Source organism: Carassius gibelio, chromosome A7, assembly GCF_023724105.1.
Source record: "Carassius gibelio isolate Cgi1373 ecotype wild population from Czech Republic chromosome A7, carGib1.2-hapl.c, whole genome shotgun sequence".
Classification (NCBI taxonomy): domain Eukaryota; kingdom Metazoa; phylum Chordata; class Actinopteri; order Cypriniformes; family Cyprinidae; genus Carassius; species Carassius gibelio.
Genome location: NC_068377.1, coordinates 27,258,862 through 27,270,587, shown reverse-complemented (window position 1 = coordinate 27,270,587; position 11,726 = coordinate 27,258,862). Strand labels below are relative to the sequence as shown.

At 39.3% G+C, this 11,726-nt stretch overlaps 1 pseudogene; it reads right to left on the bottom strand.

The window, feature by feature from the left end:
• Window positions 1–1,351: 1,351 nt before the first annotated feature.
• On the bottom strand, window positions 1,352–11,205 carry LOC128017517 (serine/threonine-protein kinase 33-like; annotated as a pseudogene).
• Window positions 11,206–11,726: the final 521 nt, after the last annotated feature.

The following is an 11,726-nucleotide window of genomic DNA, read 5'->3' as shown; positions in this document are numbered from 1 at the left end:
CCTTTGGACATATTCATTAAAAAACAAGCATTTCCTTGTTTTTACCTAGTTGTACATTAATGCAGACAATCACTTCTTTTACTATAAAAAGATCAAATTAAAAAGATAAATGAGTGCACAAGTAATAATTCATTTAAGAGGGTTAAACGGAGGGGCCTTCAATATTCTCCCTGAAATCCCCATGAACACAAACACTCACTCACACACATCCATATGCAAATAGGAGGATTGTAATACAGTCTGTGTGAGTTCTGCTTGACTATTTTAATATTGCATCCATCTCTGGGATTATTCTCTCTTCAGAAGAGAGACCAGTGCTGGAGTTCTGCAATACTCACACTATACCCTGCTGCTCTCAACAAGATTAGAGCCCCTGCACTTTGACTCCCAGTCCTGCTCTCTTCATGGTGTCTAACCACTTGGCGCCCCACCGCTCACAGTCTTAGCATACAGCTAACATTTAAGTCCCCTCACCCCGACTTATTTATTTGTGGTTCAAGCGTTCTGCACTTCTAACATTGGTAAGAAAAAATGTATCGGGAATTAATAGGTCACATATATTGTATAGAAGAGTCGCTGAAAATCGAGACAAAAAGCTTTTGGATGGCTTCTTTTTAATGGCTAACAAAAAAGAACTATTCACATACAACAGCTACCTGATGTTATTTAGCAAAAGATGACTACTAGTGTGATTAACACATCTGCAGAGGAAACAGCAGACATTCCTAGAATAAATAGACAGAAAACTTGAAGTCCATCAGGATCATTTTTACAAGTACTGTTGTGGAATTTGCTTTAGTCTAAAGTGGTATATACTATGTTTTGTTTAAATATTGCATTAAATTACTCTGTTATTGCCAATTTACCATTGGAAACATTATTGAAAGCTATGAAACCCTGTTATAGTCGTTATAGTATACATACATTCTTCACAGACCTTCATGATGAAACACTTTATTCTCTAGAGAATTTTTTAGCTAATAGCATTTCAATGTCCAAAGATGACTTATGCACCTTATGTTAGATGTCGTGAATAGACATGATGAGTTCATCTGTTCCAGATCCAAAAAAATAATGCAGGCAACTAATGCCCAAAATATCTAGCTCACCCTCAAAAGAGGAGGCCTCTGTCTACATCATAAAAAAGGTAACATAACTATTAAGATCTATCCATAAAAGCAAGAACATTCACATTAGAGGAAGTACAGTTTTACTTCAGCTTCAGTGTAAAACTATTTTGGCTTAAAGAGTCATTTGTGTATCCAGCGGGCCCACCATGCAGCAGTGACCCCCTGGAATTTCTCACCTTTGGCACTGAACGCAAATTCTCAAGCAGTCTCACCGCTGATGTCTAGCTGTGTTTTTTAGCCCGGAAGCCAAAGGCTGGATTGGTGGAACGGTGGATGGAAGTGGTGCAGGGACGGGGGAACAAGCTTTCACACCTGCTTGAGTTGGATGCTGCAGAGGCTGCTTCTGTTGATGATGGTTTGAGACAGGATCCCGAGATGGAGGAGGCCTTGCTGTAGCTTTTTGTGCTTGGCTGAGCAGGGGGGTTTGTTACCTGTGTGGGACTGCGGAGATAAGCCGCTCTTATTCATCTCACAAAAGCGCAACATGTCACACTACTGGACAGTGCTGTACGCTGGAAAAGGGTTATCTTGGCACCATCTAGTGGCTGTTCAGAGAACATTGATTACAGAGTTTTTTTTTTAAATACCCTTTGGCAGATATCTCCTTTTGAATAAGCACAAATATTTAAGAAAATCAAATGCAAACCAATTCGAAGCTCAATCAAGAGAATGACTGACCTGTGCAGTGGATGTATTGAGAGCGCTGCAGGCCTTTGCTCCAGACGCACTCTTCTTAACACCGTTAGAGGAGGACGCTGATAGTTTTTCCTTCAGAGGCTATAGGAATGATATATATAACACATGAAAACCTGAGTGGGTTTGAGAGACCTTCAAAGCCTTTTGAGCAAGTCAGTCCACATGTCAGCAATATTAGAATTTCTGATCATGCAAGTGATCCATAAAACTGCTCGCTAACTGTTTGACAAGGCTACAATAAAACAACATGTCAGCTCCCCGAGAAAATCTGACAAAAATGACACCATAAGCGTTGTTTGTTTACCTCGATTCAGGCTAAAAACTTGTGAATATTGTCTCAGCTAAATGATGTCACTATACAAATATTATATATTAGCTGTGAATATTTTCAGAATGTGGTACAGCCTTAGTGCTTTTGTAAAATGTTCATCTCATAATAAAATTAGTAAGAATTATTTATTTCACATCTGCTATTCACATCACATTTCTGCATTTCACATCTGCACATCTTTTTTTTTCATATTATAGCTTTCTAACAATCCAAACATTGCAAACTATGAATATTGTTCATGGCTCTGTAACAAATTGCTGATGTTCTTCTTTTGAAAGTTGCCTTGGATATTTAGCATCTGCTAAATGTAAATGTGAGGACACAAACATTCATTTAAAATACATTCTATTACAGTATGTTCATTAAGGTGAGACACTGCAGGCAAAAACACTGTTTTTTCAAGCACCTGTCAATTTTGAGATTTTGGGCTTTTTGGTTTTTCATAAAGTGCTTTTTCAAATTAGTGGAAGGAAAACATCTAAAAGACACTGTTAAGTGTTTCTTTTATAGCACTTTATCTGTTTGTGTCAATAGATTTCAATTACAAAACATATTTTTAAAGGCCGTTTTCTCAAAATGAGTTTTTTCTTCAACACTGAGCCATAAATCTCCACTTCAGTAGCACTTACACACACCAAACTTGACATTTTTATTCCTGTCTATATTCTGAAGGTTTTTACAGAGGGATTTGTTCATATATATTTTCCTGGATTATATACAACATTTTATTTCCACCAAAATTGTGAAAATATATTGTTTTCTGGCTGTTCAAAGTATTTTCTGAATTATGGAGTGACAAAAAAAGATAACCAGAATTCCCTCTGTAAAATCATTTGACTCTAATATGTCAAAAAAATTAAACAAAAAATTTGAAACTGACTTCATCTAGTGTTCAGATTTTTGCACTACAAATTTATGCAAATTAGCACATATTTCATTAAATAATGCCTCATTTGCATATTTAAACATAACATTTTTGAAAACTTATAATACAAAAAATATTTGCAATAATCAAGGTAATCAATCAACTGGGTAAGTAAGGTTATAACTATTAGTTTTTTTTTTTTTCCCTATTCACCTGCAGTGTCTCGCCTTAAGTGGTATTCTTTAACTAGATATTGTATCGTCTCAGAATTCTCAGTGGGTGCAGTGATATAAACATTAAATGGTGAGCAGATCTGCATTAAAGCATTTATTATTTTAGAAGGACTTCCATTCCTATGGCTGAGATGAAGGATTGAGATTCGTCCAGACTGCTCTAGACAATGTGATCTGACTGGTCTTTTATAATACAATGAACAACAGAATGCTTTTTTTAAGTGCATGATGATGCAGAAATGCTTCACTTTTGTTTTTGTATGGGCTGTATTGCAACACTGTATTGTTTTTGTTTTTTACCTTCTTGTTTTGGGTGGAGTGTTGGCTGCTACTGCTGCTGTCTCTGACATCCTCAGGAGGTGCTGAGGTTACTAAGAGTTCTTGAGATGTTCTTGAGATGTTCTCAGCCCAGACCCTTTGTCTTGAGAGGAAGTGAGAGAGAGAGGTTTTGCAGTCCCTCACTCATCTCCCCACCCTCTTCATCCTCTGGAGCATTCTGGAACTGACGCATCATCTCTACAACATTCGTACTTGTAACAGTGGTGGAGGTGTCCCCCTGTGAACACAGATTTTCTTTCTGGCAGGTCTTTCTTTCTGGCAGGTTCCCCATTTACTCATCCATCAAATTGAAGAGTGCTAATTAACTGATTTCTGAATCTATAATATTCATGACCTCATTTTAAGAGTAATTGAGTTCTCTTACAGAAATCCAAGAGTTATCTAGCAGCTCATTGGCTGTGATGTGGTGAGCTGGGTCAACTTTCAACAAACACCGTATTACAGTTTTGGCTGCAACACAAAACATACAATAGTTACTACACTGCAATCATAATGGAACGGTGTGGGCACCAGAGGCAGTTCTAACCTGCATCACTAATGTTGTGCCACACAGGGCCAGAAAAAGTGAGCTCTCCTTTCATAATCATCTCAGAAAGCTTTTCCTTGGAGCTGGAAATGAAAGGAGGCTCTCCACACAGTCTGAAAAAGAATTACAACCACAACACATACATACACACAAAGTGTAAGTGGGCCATGTGAGTCTGTGTGTGGGCATAGAATGGAAAACAACATGGGAGATCTTCTTACAGAGTGTACGTGATGACGCCAATGCTCCACAAATCACACTGTTGGCTGTACTGGTGACCATTAAACACCTCAGGCGCTGAATGAGTAAGTCCATGTGTCAATAATGGAAGATGTGTGAGGCTGGTGTAATGTCTGATATCTGATGCGTGACACCGTTGATGGCTTTCGGCCTCTACCCTTTCTCGAATATTATTCAGCTTCACATCACTTAAATTAGGTCCTCTCCTCATTACTGCTCATTTTAATCAGCCTCCATTCAATTTATGAAACACCCCCCATAGTAATTCATCAAATCACAGGTAAATGGGACATGTGACTGTATGCGTTTGAGTATATGAATTTCCCATGTAGATAGGTGTCCCGCAAGTGGAAGGCCTTCAGCATGTTTTCACTGCCCACACCACCCTTCTGCACAGAGAGTCCGAAATCTGTGATCTGAGATAAGACAGGACAGGGCTTTGATACAGTATGTTATTCAAAATCAAACAATATTCAACAAAAGCACATACAGGACACACTAAAACATTTATTTCTGTCTCTTTAATTATTGCCATTTTTCAGCATTCTGATCTATTGGAATGTTGAAAGTAATGAGCTACAGACACGCTGCACTTGATCACTCTATCTTTCTGGCTTTCACTTCTTGATCTCATTTAAACTATTTATGGCCCAAACAGACTTCCACAGAGCAGCCAGTATACCCACTCACATAGACTATGCACTCCTTGAGCAATATGAATAATATATATGAGGAGTGTATATCTTTTCATGGGTGCGTGGGGGCGAGCAGGATTAATATCCAGGAGAGATGACCACCTTCTGCCAGATAAAAGCTTTTAATACAGTGCCAGGACAGCGCTGTCTTTGGGCCCCCGTTCTACTCTGATTTATAACACAGTGCTGCCCTGATTCAACCCTCCGCTCCAGGTACTGGCTTCGGTCGGCTCCCGTCAACGTTCTATTCTACTCCACGCTGTGCCCCTGCTGGAAATTTGTCTCAGAAAAGCCACTTGTGATTCATTTTCTTTGAGAATGTGATATGAAAGGAGTTAGGCAGGAGGTCTGGTGTAATGAGACAGTATTTAAAAAGCTGTTAAAAGGTTTGGGCAAGGAGGACAGTGGGAGAACTAATCAACAGACGAGAATGTCCAGAGGTCCCGCCGCGTTTGAATGCCATACCACATGCCTGCGCAGAAGTTTTTACCGTCTCTCTCACCTTGATATTGACCATATCGTTATCGTTGCCTTGGTGAAAACTCTTCACGAGAATGTTTTCCAGTTTGAGGTCACGGTGAACAATGTCGGAGAGAGAGAAAGAAGAAACAGAGCAAGGGAGAGATGGGATCATTTTATTCATAGAGAGCAGAGCATGGCAAAAATGCATCGCACTGGAATGGGAATGGGAATTCTAGTGATTTTTTTTGCTCTGTATACTTACAATTGCAATTCATATCATCAGTTCTTATGTGAACCAAACAGGGCACACCTCTTCTTACCGTTCTACTCATCATGATTCTTCATTACTGCTGTTAACTATACACACTTAAATAGAAATGTGAAAATAATCAAATTATAATCAGCGTGTGAGGCTAATATACTGCAGTCTCATAAAACACTCTAGTCCTGTATACAAATTGCAAGTGGAATCATTAGCTCCTCTAGACTTGAGACACACTAGCACTCGGGGACTGTTAAAAAACACACCTATTAATCAGTATTCCTCCCCTGCTCGTTGTTAATGACTCATTAGCCCCATGTAATGGTGTCTCATTGCCAAGCAATGTCCTAAATTACCTCTAACTGCAGATTTCACAGGAAGGAGAGAGAAAGAGAAAAAATGTCAAGAATCGTCAAATAAACCTCTAAGACTCAATTAAAATGGGCTGATATTTTATCTGACAGTTGTTCATTATTATCTCATTATTAAAACAAGCCTGATTCCCCGTAATGACAGAGAAACTTAATGTGGATGCAATCATTAGAGCAATTTTCAGATGGGGGAAAAAAGGAATCAAAGCCACTGTATAAGACAACAATCATGTGAGCAGTTTTTCAAGCTTTAGGGTTTTTATTTAATGCATTTCTCTAAAGGTAAGGCCATTGAAATAGCAGAATATAATTTGAGGTATGTTTTCATTGAACCATCAACCGTAGGCTCCTAAGAACCAACTGCTTATGAATGTCAGGGGAGGTGTATTGAGTTTTGCAAGCGTCACCTTTTTTATGCAGATAAACAATAGCTTCAGATAAGCTTTTGATGATGTGTCTGGTCTCCTCTTCAGTGAAGTGTTTGTTCTTCTGCAGGAGATCTTTCAGCTCACCTCCTACACAAAGCTCAGTCACGAGGTACATCCTCTAGAGAATGGTACACAAACATACTGTATGTACAGTACATTTCTCATTTTTGACATCAAACGAGAAACTGCTGTCAAACACAATCCAGCAGCATACACAGTTGTAGGATTCAGTTCACAATAGCACAGCTGAGTGAACTTTAAAGGAAAGCAGAGCGTAAAACAAAGTAGATCATGTTTTTGCTCTCACCTTTGGTGTTTCAAAAACTTCCTCTAGATGTATAATATGTTCATGTTTCACTTGATGCTCACTTCTCTTTCCAGATGTTTTACACCAGAAGTGCCTGCCTGCATGGATACAAAGCTTTTGTGATACTTGACCCATCCTTGACAACCATGGGAGCAGCTCTCCATCAATCACCTCAACAGGTAAAACATAACCACCAAACACTTACCTTCTCTTTGTTCACCTTCTTAATTGCCCACTTCCTCTGCGTCTCAGTGTGAGTGGCTTCCCAGACGACGCCAAAGTTGCCTTGACCTAATTTCCTCCCGACGGAATAGATTTTCTGGGTATCCAAATAAAGAGGCTGCATTATGTGAACTATTACATACACACTCGTTCTCCTATATTGACAGTAAACAATGCTCCAGCTCTGACTAATGGGGTCAGAATGAGGGTGGGTTTGTTTTTCAGCTTCTCTATACTCCATTAAGTTGAGACCTGAATCCTTAAAGTGGAACTTAATTTTCAAGTTTGCCAGTCTCTGGAGTTTGGGAGAATATAGTATTTCTAATCAAGTTACAAATGATTAAGTTGCTGCCGCAGTTCATTCAATCTCAGGTCTAATTAACTTGATCATTATCTCTGCGCATGCAAGGCTGAGCACTGCCTGCTGCGGATTTGGCAAAGACAGCAGTCAGAAACCTCTTGAGAGGGCGAGGGCAATCAACAGAATAAAGAGGTGTAATTTCCCTCCAGGCCTGGTGAGGGTGCTACCAGACTGGAGCGAGGTCACGCTGGGGCAAGCAAGGCCATGGCTCTGGTGTTAGATAAAAAATGGCCTTTTGCCACTAATTTGAAGCCATAGACTTCTGATGGCTAACAAAATAATGTCTCCTGCGCAGCAACAACAAAAATTCAAGGCAAAATTAGTTGGGATATTCATATGGAATTTAGCATGCACTGCATTGGATCAGTAGGGACTCTACCTGTATGCCGGATTCATCCTCAATGAAAGTGTGGGGCACTTTCTTCTCTGCACTGTTTGTGCGAGTCCATTGAGATGCTATTTTCTTTCTGCTCCAGAAACATTTGTATGTGTAATCTAAGGGTGACATAAAAAGTTTTCCATATATATAGTATTTCTCACATAAGTAATTCGCACATACAGAGCAACAACATAATTTCAAAGATGGGAACCCTCACAAAAAGATACCATAGAATTAGCAACATTGGGGTATCAATCACTTAACGTGCATGCACCCATATTTTTGCATGAAAACTGTGTGAATTTATTTTCACTGCAGAAATTATGATCCCTCAATAAATCACACAAAAAAATTGCTTAAAGGCTGGTTCACACGGCAGGATAATTAGGCCGATTTTAGCCCCGATTCACCCCTTCCGACAATCTTAGGATGCTCCGATTATCGTAAAATAATCTGATCAAATATTCCTGCCATGTGTGGTGTGTTAAGACTGCTCTCCTCTGCTCGGAAGAATGTCGGGACCGCTCCGATCTCAAATCGGGGATATCCAACATGTTGGATTTACTTGGCCCGATTTCTTCTCGTGTGTGGTGTCCCCCGAGGACAAACAATCACGCAGCCTGTGGACTGTGGCGTGTAGCCAATCAGAAAGCGAGGTGACAAGGCAGTGATAGTACCGGGAAACAAAATCAAAACAGCCGTGATGTGTTGATATTGCCGTGTGGCTGCACACCAAAATCGGCCGACAATTTTAAAATCGTCCCGTGTGAACCAGGCCTAAGTCTTAAAAAAAATGAAAAAAGTAGGAAAACCAAAAAGTACATGTTTGCAAAGATTGAATGCAGTAGAGCTTTTATAAAAAGTCCTTCCTGTATATGACAAGGACTTCCTCTTTTAGAATCATCAACATTAGAATAGGTTAACTTATGTGTAAACCTTTCTGAATGTAGAAACTTTTCTATGCATTCAAGTGCATGTAATTATTAGCGAACAATGACCAGTTTCTGAAAAGCTTGTACATTACACAGTGAATTGTAAAGTTTCAAATAAGATATCTCATTAAATATTCAGGCAGCAGACAGAGATTTATGTCATCATGTTCATGCATCTACATGTCTAATGTCTAAACTGTACCCCTTTATTTGCTAAGCTTCAACTGTCACTCTCCAATTCACTTCTCACTTTAAAAGAATGTGTCTAAAGTCTCCACACTAACATTAAGTACAATTTACTCAGCTTAAAACCATGCTCCAGAGCCAAATTAAATGTAAAGTAATTATGGTGAGATGAGTGGGAGCGGCAAAGTGGATCCGCCACACAGACGAGAGATTAAATATTAATGAGGAAGCAGTGTCTTTAACCTCCCCTCTCTCAGTGGCATTATCAAGTCTCGCTGACAGGTCCTCTCATAACAGCGCTGCCTCTCTTATTACTGACCATCTATCTGCTAAACAAATTGATTGTGACAAATTCTGAAAACTCCAATCAGCTCAGATACTTATGTGATAACAGTAGCAGAGGTCAAAGTGTAACACAATGGGGTTCCCTCTAAACAGGTTTAGGAAATAGGTGAGAATGATCATGGCATAGAGACATCTGAACTGAGAAGCGTCACGTTTTGCAGCATTGGCCTTTGCAATTGCAAGAGAATGTATAAAAGAGATGGTTCTGAGGTGAATGGTGAAATGTTGTTGAACCGGTGTTTGTTAGTGGAGAGGAACTGTGAAGTCCCCTTCAAAAAAGCTCTTAAAACTTCAAAAACTGAGTGGCATTGATAAAAAGGTGCATCAGCATTTCACTGGTTTAAATTGGGTAAAACAACGTTAAAACTCAGATAGGTAGCCAAACCAAAATTTATGTATAAATTTCTGATGGCTAGTTTTTCAACTTCTGCTCCTAGCTCTTATACAGAGTTGTTGGTCGCAAATGTCTATATGTAAGTCACGCAATGCCGGGGTCAGTACAGAGTCTATCGCATCTCTTACTGTCCAGGCCACAACCAAGTCCAAAGTACTTTGCTACTCTTTATGTGCTAGCTTGATACCATTAGCAATTGCCCCGTTGAGATCCTCTTTGGTGATGGCGGAATCTTAATTTTTTTTCTTTTTGGCGATTGCTCAATCACTTTTTTCCGATTGTCCTTGACCGCTGAAGTACTCATGATGGAATAGATAGAGAGTGGTTCGAAATTCACTATCAGGATTGTAGAATATTTGACAGAGTGAGCAGAGCGAAGGACTGTGTATGCACTGCCTTCGAAGGGTCATCGTTTTTATGATAATTATTGATATTGGCTGATAATGACAATTTTATTGTGATAATTTTTGACAATACTGCCCAGCCCTAGTAATAAGCTTCACTCTAAAAGAGACAAATTTGAGTTCCCTCACAGACTATGCCATCAGCTCAAAAACCAATCCACAGAACTCCAAGATTTCTGGAAGCACTCAAAGGAAAGTAATTGTGGCAGAGAGAATGTCCGCAATTGATCCTCTTGCATTTTTCATAACAGTAAAGATCCCATTAGTGCTTGTTTACTGATTGTTTATGGACTATGATGTGCATTATTTCTCCTGACTGTGGGAGATGCTGTGTCTCTGGCTTGAGCCCAAATTAAATGTGACACTAGTATGATGCCTCAATGCACAAAGAATTTTCTCTCAATCACATGCATTTTTTCCTACTTCCCCTCATGCTGTCTCTCTCTCCTCTTCTTATTTCCCTTCTTGCTAATACTTTATTTGGAATGAGTCATTCATGTTACGCTGTACCTTTTAAGCTCTGTAAAAATCAGTCAATAAATAAATGTGTTCTGTCATGAAATTCTAGATGGCACAGCTGGGTCATTAACACAAACTGATGATATTCACAGTGTTAAACTACTTGGCACAAGCTGCTTGGTTCATGTTGCATATGCAACCAATGAGCTTGCTGCTTTACATTTAAATGGCTGGTTGGCATTCACTAGAGCATTTCGCAGATTACCCTCCACCCTCCCCAGCTTCACATGTTCAGATCTGCTACTGGTTAATATATTTGCGCTGCAGCAGTAGGGCTGGACAATATATCGAACAATATGATCATGCGCATCTCGCCAGTAAAGCCGGTTCTGTGATTAGCGGTTAATCCCCATCACCTGCTTTCAAATGGTGCGGCAGATTCACAGAGCTGTTGTTTACTGACAAGCTACACTATATTGAGTTCATTATTGAAGATGAATCGCCTTCGATAATGAACTCGATAAAGTGTAGCTTGTCAGTGAACTACGGCTTTGTGCATTAACTGTCGCTCCATTTGAAAGCAAGTGATGGGGATTTACCACTAATCATGTAACCGGCTTTACAGATGAGATACGCATGATCGGTTATTTTTTAAAATTCACATGTATTCACACAAAAATGTTTTTAAAATAGTGATTTATATTTAATCGAATACAGGTGCATCTCAATCAATTAGAGTGTTGTGGAAAAGTTTATTTCAGTAATTCAACTCAAATTGTTAAACTTGTGTATTAAATAAATTGAATGCGCACGGACTGAAGTAGTTTAAGTCTTTGGTTCTTTTAATTGTGATGATTTTGGCTCACATTTAACAAAAACCCACCAATTCACTATCTCAAGAAATTAGAATATGGTGACATGCCAATCAGCTAATTGACTCAAAACACTTGCTAATTGTCATAACACCTGCAAAGGTTTCCTGAGCCTTCAAAATGGTCTCTCACTTTGGTTCACTGGGCTATACAATCATGGGGAAGACTTCTGATCTTACAGAAGACAATCATTGACACCCTTCACAAGGAGGGCAAGCCACAAACATTCATTGCTGAGGAAGCCAGCAGTTCACACATTGCTGTATCCAAGCATGTTAACAGAAAGT